Here is a 7,414-nt window from a genome sequence, read left to right on the forward strand (position 1 = left end):
CAGCGCGGCGTCATCTCTTCCTCTGTCATTGTCAATACTTTTGCATTGTTTTTACTTCCCAAGTAACAGATATAAAGTTCTAGACTGTCTCATCGGACGTTTTGTGAAACCGATATACAACTTTTCCATTGAAAATGTTTGTCTATTTGTGGTCCTTCAATTGTTTTATAATGAAACATATCTAATCTATCAGTATTTCAGAACACAAAATATGGTTTGACTAATTCCTGGAAACAGTCAGATACATGCACTTACTCGCGTCGTAAAAAGACCTTTTTCAAGGACACACAACGCTCCTCGGGCGCACGTAGCACTACGATAAAAGGTGGTACGTCTGCTAAGTGTCTCTGCGGAGCATGTTTGCAGTATATACCACATTGAGTGATACAGCTACTGAATGTTGCGTAGTTGCATTTAAATATTATTCAATGAAGAACAATCTTGGCATACTTATGCTCGGCGAAGAAAAAATAAAATAAAATCTTGGGCACATTGAAAGAGCAATGATTTCCATCTGCAACAAAGCGCGGTGCCCTGCCTATATCATACTGCATCGGTTTGTGAAAACGCCCCACCACGGTTGTCTAGTGGCTAAGGTACTCGGCTACTGACCCGCAGGTTGCGGCATCGAATCCCGGCTGCGGCGGCTGCATTTCCGATGGGGGCAGAAATGTTGTAGGCCCGTGTGCTCAGATTTGGGTGCACGTTAAAGAACACCAGGTGGTCAAAATTTCTGGAGCCCTCCACTACAGCGTCTCTCATAATCATATGGTGGTTTTGGGACGTTAAACCCCACACATCAATAGGTTTTTGAACCGCTCAATCTCACTGCAAAGAAAAATAATTCGGATTATTTCAGAGAACCTTCGTTGGCGAAGGAACTAGTAATATTGCAGTTATGCCTTGCATACGTTATGCACTGTTTGAAAGAAAGTTGGGAAGCCATACGAGGTAAGGGGTGAGTTTTAAGCGCTATAATGTCACATCGAGACGAATGAATCGACGTGCACAAAAGGATGAGAAGCAAGTCACAACAAAACTGCATTTTATTCGGCTGACCTGCGCCCGAAGTTAAAGCAAAACAAGGGCCGCACGTTGCGGATCAAAAACATTTTCCCAGCACCCACGGCACTGCTAGCTTCAAGAAAACGGGTGTTTTCTTGAAGCTAGCATGGCACAAAGATATCTAAGCAGGTCACGCGTTCGCGGTAGAGCGCACTTCAGATACACACATGCTAAGCACGTCACGGGCAATGCGATAACATCGGCACGTGATCGCGGCATTACTCCCTTTTTAAATAGGCATCGACCCGATGCTTCAGAACAGCAAACATTGAAAGCACAGAGCAGTGACCTACCTCGGAACACAGGGAAGATGAAAATTCATAGATTGCAAACAACATAGCCTATTAGCGCATATAATAAGGCTTCTTGTGCACTACATAAACAAGCTCTGGGCAAGCACGATGCCGTTGTGTAGTCGTTACTCCATCGGGGTCAACTTCATTGTACTGGTCACTAAGACGACGCACGACCGTGTAAGGTTCAAAATAGCGGCACAACAACTTTTCCCTGAGTCTTCAGTGGCAAATTTACATCCATACCCACAATTGATCACCCGCTTTTTATTCCGTATGGCGGTGGCATACGTTGTAGCGTCGAACGTTGGTGCACCGTCAGTGCAAGTTTTCGGGCTTGACCTGCTCCATGCAGGTAGGTGGCGACGTCGTGGTTCTCTTCGGTGACGTCTGCGAGCATGGCGTCCAACGTCGTAAATTCATCTCTGCCATATACGAAACTGAAAGGGTACATCCGTAAAGTGTTTTGCATTGCAGTATTGTAGGCCAAAACGACGTATGAAAGGATTATGGACCAGGTCTTGCTTTCTGCGTCGACATCCCTACTGAAACGTTCCGTATAATGCGGAGACCTCAAGTACGGAATTATTAGAATACGGAAGCCGTATGATGCGGACTCCGCATTTTATGCAAAGACGTATGATGCGGACTCCGCATTTTATGGAGAGACGTATGATGCGGACACCAAATTTTAATAAAAGACGTATCATGCGGAAGTGATACGGCACTCTGCAATTCCTGGAAAGACAAATCATGCAGAAATTATTGAAATGTGCGCATGTTACGAAAATGTGTGCATGTTACGTCCGATTCTAGTGCAAAGCAATATAATCTGTAAATTGAATAGACGTCCGCATCTTGAGTACAGGCAATACTGTGTAAAAATCACAATATTTCTTAAATGTGCATGATGAGGGATTGAATCATCGGCATCTTTCTAATTGTCGTGTTGCAGAAGCAAAATTAGCTTTTAAATAAAATACGTTACAAAGCTACTGAATTAACATGCTAGCGATCATAAACGGTGGTTACATTGCAACACAATAATGCAGTGTTCTATGCAAGACTTAAGAAACTTATAAAGTTATTATTTGCAATAGAGAAGCAATAATATACACATCAGCCCTTCTACAATCAATATATTTTTTTTTATTTTTCTGTATGATCCAGCTGTGAATAGCGACATTGCAGTGTTCATGGTACGCAAATGAGGTGACTGCACCGTAATTTCACGAGCTCTACCTAAGCGACAGTATCGTGGCACAAAATACAATGTAACAGCAATTTCGGAACGAAATCTTTAAACATAAATAATAATCATAGCTCTGTGAAAGTGTGGCGCTGTGTTTACCTCATGAACGCCTTGTGAAGATCGGCAAATTGCTGCTTGAGGCTCCAGCACCACTGTAGATTTGGGAAGTCACTGCCACAGAACTTATGTGTCCTTCATACGCACCTGAAAATGTAAATAATTGGCACAAACAATGTCAGAGACACATGTTAGCACCTTAGTTCACATGCACAAGCAATATAACACACAGAATGAAACTGAAAATGTAGGGCACACAATCCTTCATAATATGCATATGTGAATAATAGAAGAAATAAGTGTATAAATTAGTTCTTCCACATGAAAGAAAACAGCATGCTTATCACAGTGAAAATAACTAGGTTGTTGTCATGATTTTCAATGGTAGAGATAATCTACTGATATGTCCTTATAAGATTATGATTTAAATGCTTCCTGCACAGTAAAACTTTAGAAAATGCCAATGAAAGCTCTCAATGTACATTTAATAGTGCGTACATGTACATTTGCTGCCTTTATACTATACAGTTTGTGCACAAAATTGGCATCTTGAACAATTTTGAGACATAAAACTATGCAACTTATGAAGGTTGAAATCACCATGAAAGCAAGAAGGATCAGGCAGGTGTCATTAAAAATCTGTGCAAGCCAGACAACTATAACTGAACTGCACAGAAATAGGGGAGCAAGAGTAACAGAAATTCGGCTGCTGACTCGCAGGTCGTGGTATCAATTCCCGGCTGCATTTCCGATGGAGGCAGAAATGCTGTAGGCACATGTGCTCAGAATTGGGTGCACGTTAAACAACCCCAAGTGGTTGAAGTTTCCAGAGCCCTCCACTACGGCATCTCTCATAATCATATAGTGGTTTTGGGAAGTGAAACCCCACATGTCAATCAAAAATAACAGAAATAAACTGCCAACACAAAAGTTGGGTGCATGTGCTATCTGTAAGTGCTTACACCTTACTACATACAGCATGCTCATTCCATTTTAAATACCGATATTGAAAATAACTGCTCTATTAGGAATGTAAAAGTTGAGGTAGAACTGAACGACTCTATAAAAAGTGACCCTATTATGACATCACGTTTTCTTATAACAAAATTGACTAAAACTCTGAAATATCATTATGAAAGAAAAAAATCTTCAAAAGAACAATCAAGTTTGAAGACACAATTTTTAATATGGCTACTATGACTATAACCAAGAATTCGACCTCAACATGGCTAATGTTAGTTTTTAAGGCCTATGTTTACAAGACAATGAACTATACCACAAAAATCACAGCGTTCAGGCAAAGCACCACACAAAAAAAGAAAGCAGACCTTTTTGTTATTACGTACAATGCCTTTAAAATGGTATTTTTACCTCTACTTCCCGCATTTTACCTAAGTAACTGGGGTGAAACAATTTAGCTGAAAATGCACTGTGCCTCCAAAACCTGTTGGTTGAATCTGAATTTTTAAAAAATGGTGAAGCTTGCACTAAATTAGGCTCCACAAGCCTTGGAACAGTGAGACTGCACGACTGTTAGGACTACTTTGGTCACTTGTGTTTTGTTTCTGGGCCTAAGCATGAAGACAAGAGCTTAATTGAATTGCTGCTAACAGAAAATGCTTTCGAAATTTCCCAAGCGTTAAAGGATGCTCCGACATTTGTTGTTTTTTCCACTGGGCCATTCTACACCAAACATCCAAACCATACTGCCATGCGACCACCACAATGATATAGTTTAAAAATGATGGTAATTTACTCTTTTGAAAACAGTTATTTGCTGAAATGTATTGAAGAGAAAAAAGTAGTCGTCACGTGGGTAGCTTCAGAATTTCGTAGAATGCCGTGCGGGTGTTGTTTGTGAAAAATTTAAAAGTACCGCTTTTTCTTGTCATATCAAATTTGATCTACATACTAAGTAAAGGTGCTTCTTTAAAATATTTGAAGCCGAGTAACGTTAGTGCAATTTTTCTGCTACATATGCTTTGAAGAATTCAGCCAAATTGTTTATAGTTTGCATTTCTTGTACGGCAATACTGCACTTTCTGTGAATATTTGAGCCACAAATACTCACTCCACAAAAGTAATATTTCACAAAAAAATATTGTTAGGTTCAGATTACAAATATCACTATATAATTGTTTTTGTCCACATTGAGATGCAATTTGAATTATGTGTTTGTCTAAATGAAAATTACTTTTATGTGTAAGTTGAAAGCAAAGAAACAGTTCTTGTTATATGGCAAGAGGTATCATTACTATTTTTGTTTCGATGAGGAAAATGATATTTGAAGTCTCCTATTGAGGGCCCAGGTAAACTTCGGAACGAATGCTGTCGTATATCAAATGAAGAAAACAGCCATCATTAAGAAGCTTCAGAAAATTAATTTCTTCTTTAAAACAAAAAGTGTAATTATATAACTTGCCATATATAGAGAACTGCTTCGTTGCTTTTGATGTAGCGAAAAAATTGCACTAATATTACTGAGCTTCATGCACTACACACAATCACCTTTACTTATTACCTAGACCATAATTGGTGTAGAAGAGGCAGTATTTTTGAAATACTTCTTTTGACTTTTTACAAAAAACACCCAGGCGACATCCTGAGAAGTACAGAAGGCACCAAGGTAGCCTAATATTTTGTTCTCTGCGATATATTTTAGCATTTTGCTGTTTTCAATACAGTAAACGAGCACAATATTTTTTTTCAAAACACATTTAGGCTGGTTGGCAAAATGGCTGGGATGTTTGATGTGGAATTGCCTCACTGCCAGTATTTATTCTTCCGAAGCTCAAGCTATCACCTCTCTGTGATACAATGTCTGCATAGGAAAGAAAAAGAAAGGCAGATCTGACAAAGTTCACAAGGCAAGATATTTTCATGTTGGATAAATTCATTGCCATAAACAGCAGCAAGATAACATTCATTTTGAGTAGTCCAAGACACAAGCTATATACCAGTATACTAAGGGCCAAGCGCAAACTTTTCATTTGATCATGTGTGGTGATAGACAGGAAGCACTTATTGCAAGACTGATCAGCGTGTAATTAACTGAATGAAGTACAATGCACTGTTCAATCCAACACCACATAGGCATCTTTGCTATAGCAAAGCCATGTGTCATTGATTCATGCACTAGATGGGACAATGCAAATGTAACAAAAAAGGTGAAAAAAGACAACAAGAGGAAAAAAAGAAGAAACGGGGGGATGCAAAGTAGGAGCAGTATAGCACACTACTTTTACTTTGCATACCCGTTTTCTTTCTTCTTTTTTCTTCTTTTCTTTCTTTTACCTTTTTTTGCTACCCTTACCCCGAACATCCGACTGGAGAACAATTTGTATCATCGCAACCTAACTTGAAAGAAAGCGAGGGCTGAACTGTTCTGCGTTATAGGTTTTTTTTTCAGACAAACATTTCTACCAGGCACACACGCCTACACCAAAAGATCATGTCATTACTAACCCTATTTAAACTAACACGCCAAGGATGACAAGGTGACTTATAAAAAATAGGTCCTCCTATCGCAACATCGGCCAGCCTGTCTGAGGCACTTCCACTGTTCACCCTGATTACCCCACTAGATGCTTCTATCTGTCGACTCGCATCTTCATTTTGGATAACACTAAGACGAGCTTACATTGATGAATACGCACGAAAGTTTAGTGATGTATCATGCATCAGGTTAAGCATCTGTGTTAAAAAAATTATTGATAGCTTGCTTCCAGGCTTTTTATACTACAATACGGTGCTTGAAGTAGCCTGAAACTGCGTAATGTCTTTTATGCACGTGAACCAGAATTACAACGTAATGCACAACATGCCTAAGAATATTGCGAGAAACATGATAGCGACAAAACGACCAGCCACCCAAATTTTTCGCTGTACATGTTTAAAATGTTCATGTTCACCCAAACGAGGTGCTTATAATACAAGCCGAAAAACCCTACAAGTAGGGCTTTGGAGCCTTCTGTAAGTAGACGCGTAGCATTTTTTCTGTGGAGGGCTTTACACCCATAAGAGAGGAACAACACTCCTGCACAATGAGGAATGTTGGCAGCTATCAGTTATAGAAAAACCTAATGCAGCTAATCTTCCCCGACACATCTGTACACTTAGAGAGGTGACGTAGCTTCTGTGATTGTGGCAGTAACTCCAACAGGACCAGTGCGAAAATTGCCACTACTTGGCTAGACAAATGTCCAAACATGCCTGCCCGACTCCCTCTAGCCATCCTGGCTGAATCTGACGCATGATTTCTTGACTGCTGGCTGGACAAAAACAAAACCACTGAAGCACTCACAATACACAGTGTGAAGTTCCTCTGGAGCCGTCAACTTCGTCTTCTGCGATGAAAGAGCAGCACAGTGTACTGATAAGGCACTCCCTGCAATGATTTTCAATTCCAAACAGTGACTTTGCTGTACCTGTCGAAGAGAGCTTGGGGAGCTTAGAGGGTGCTTGCTCTTTTCTGGGGGCTGCTGCCGCTCCTCGTTTTCTGCTCAAGGTCAACCTGCATGAAGTTGTATATGACGCTTTATGAGTTGTATATAATGATATACAAATTTTCGCTGAACACACATTTCGTCGTGGTACACTGAGGAATTTCTTACAAAACTTAAGGCCTCGCATATGCAAACATTTACAATCGATCCGAAGATGCACTTGACTCTAAAGGAGCAAGTTTGTTATGTAGTGTATATAAAGAAAGGTCATTCAGCACAACCACAACTACAGTTGCACACGA

Source organism: Rhipicephalus microplus, chromosome 4 (genome assembly GCF_043290135.1).
Source record: "Rhipicephalus microplus isolate Deutch F79 chromosome 4, USDA_Rmic, whole genome shotgun sequence".
In the NCBI taxonomy this organism is placed as follows: Eukaryota; Metazoa; Arthropoda; class Arachnida; order Ixodida; family Ixodidae; genus Rhipicephalus; species Rhipicephalus microplus.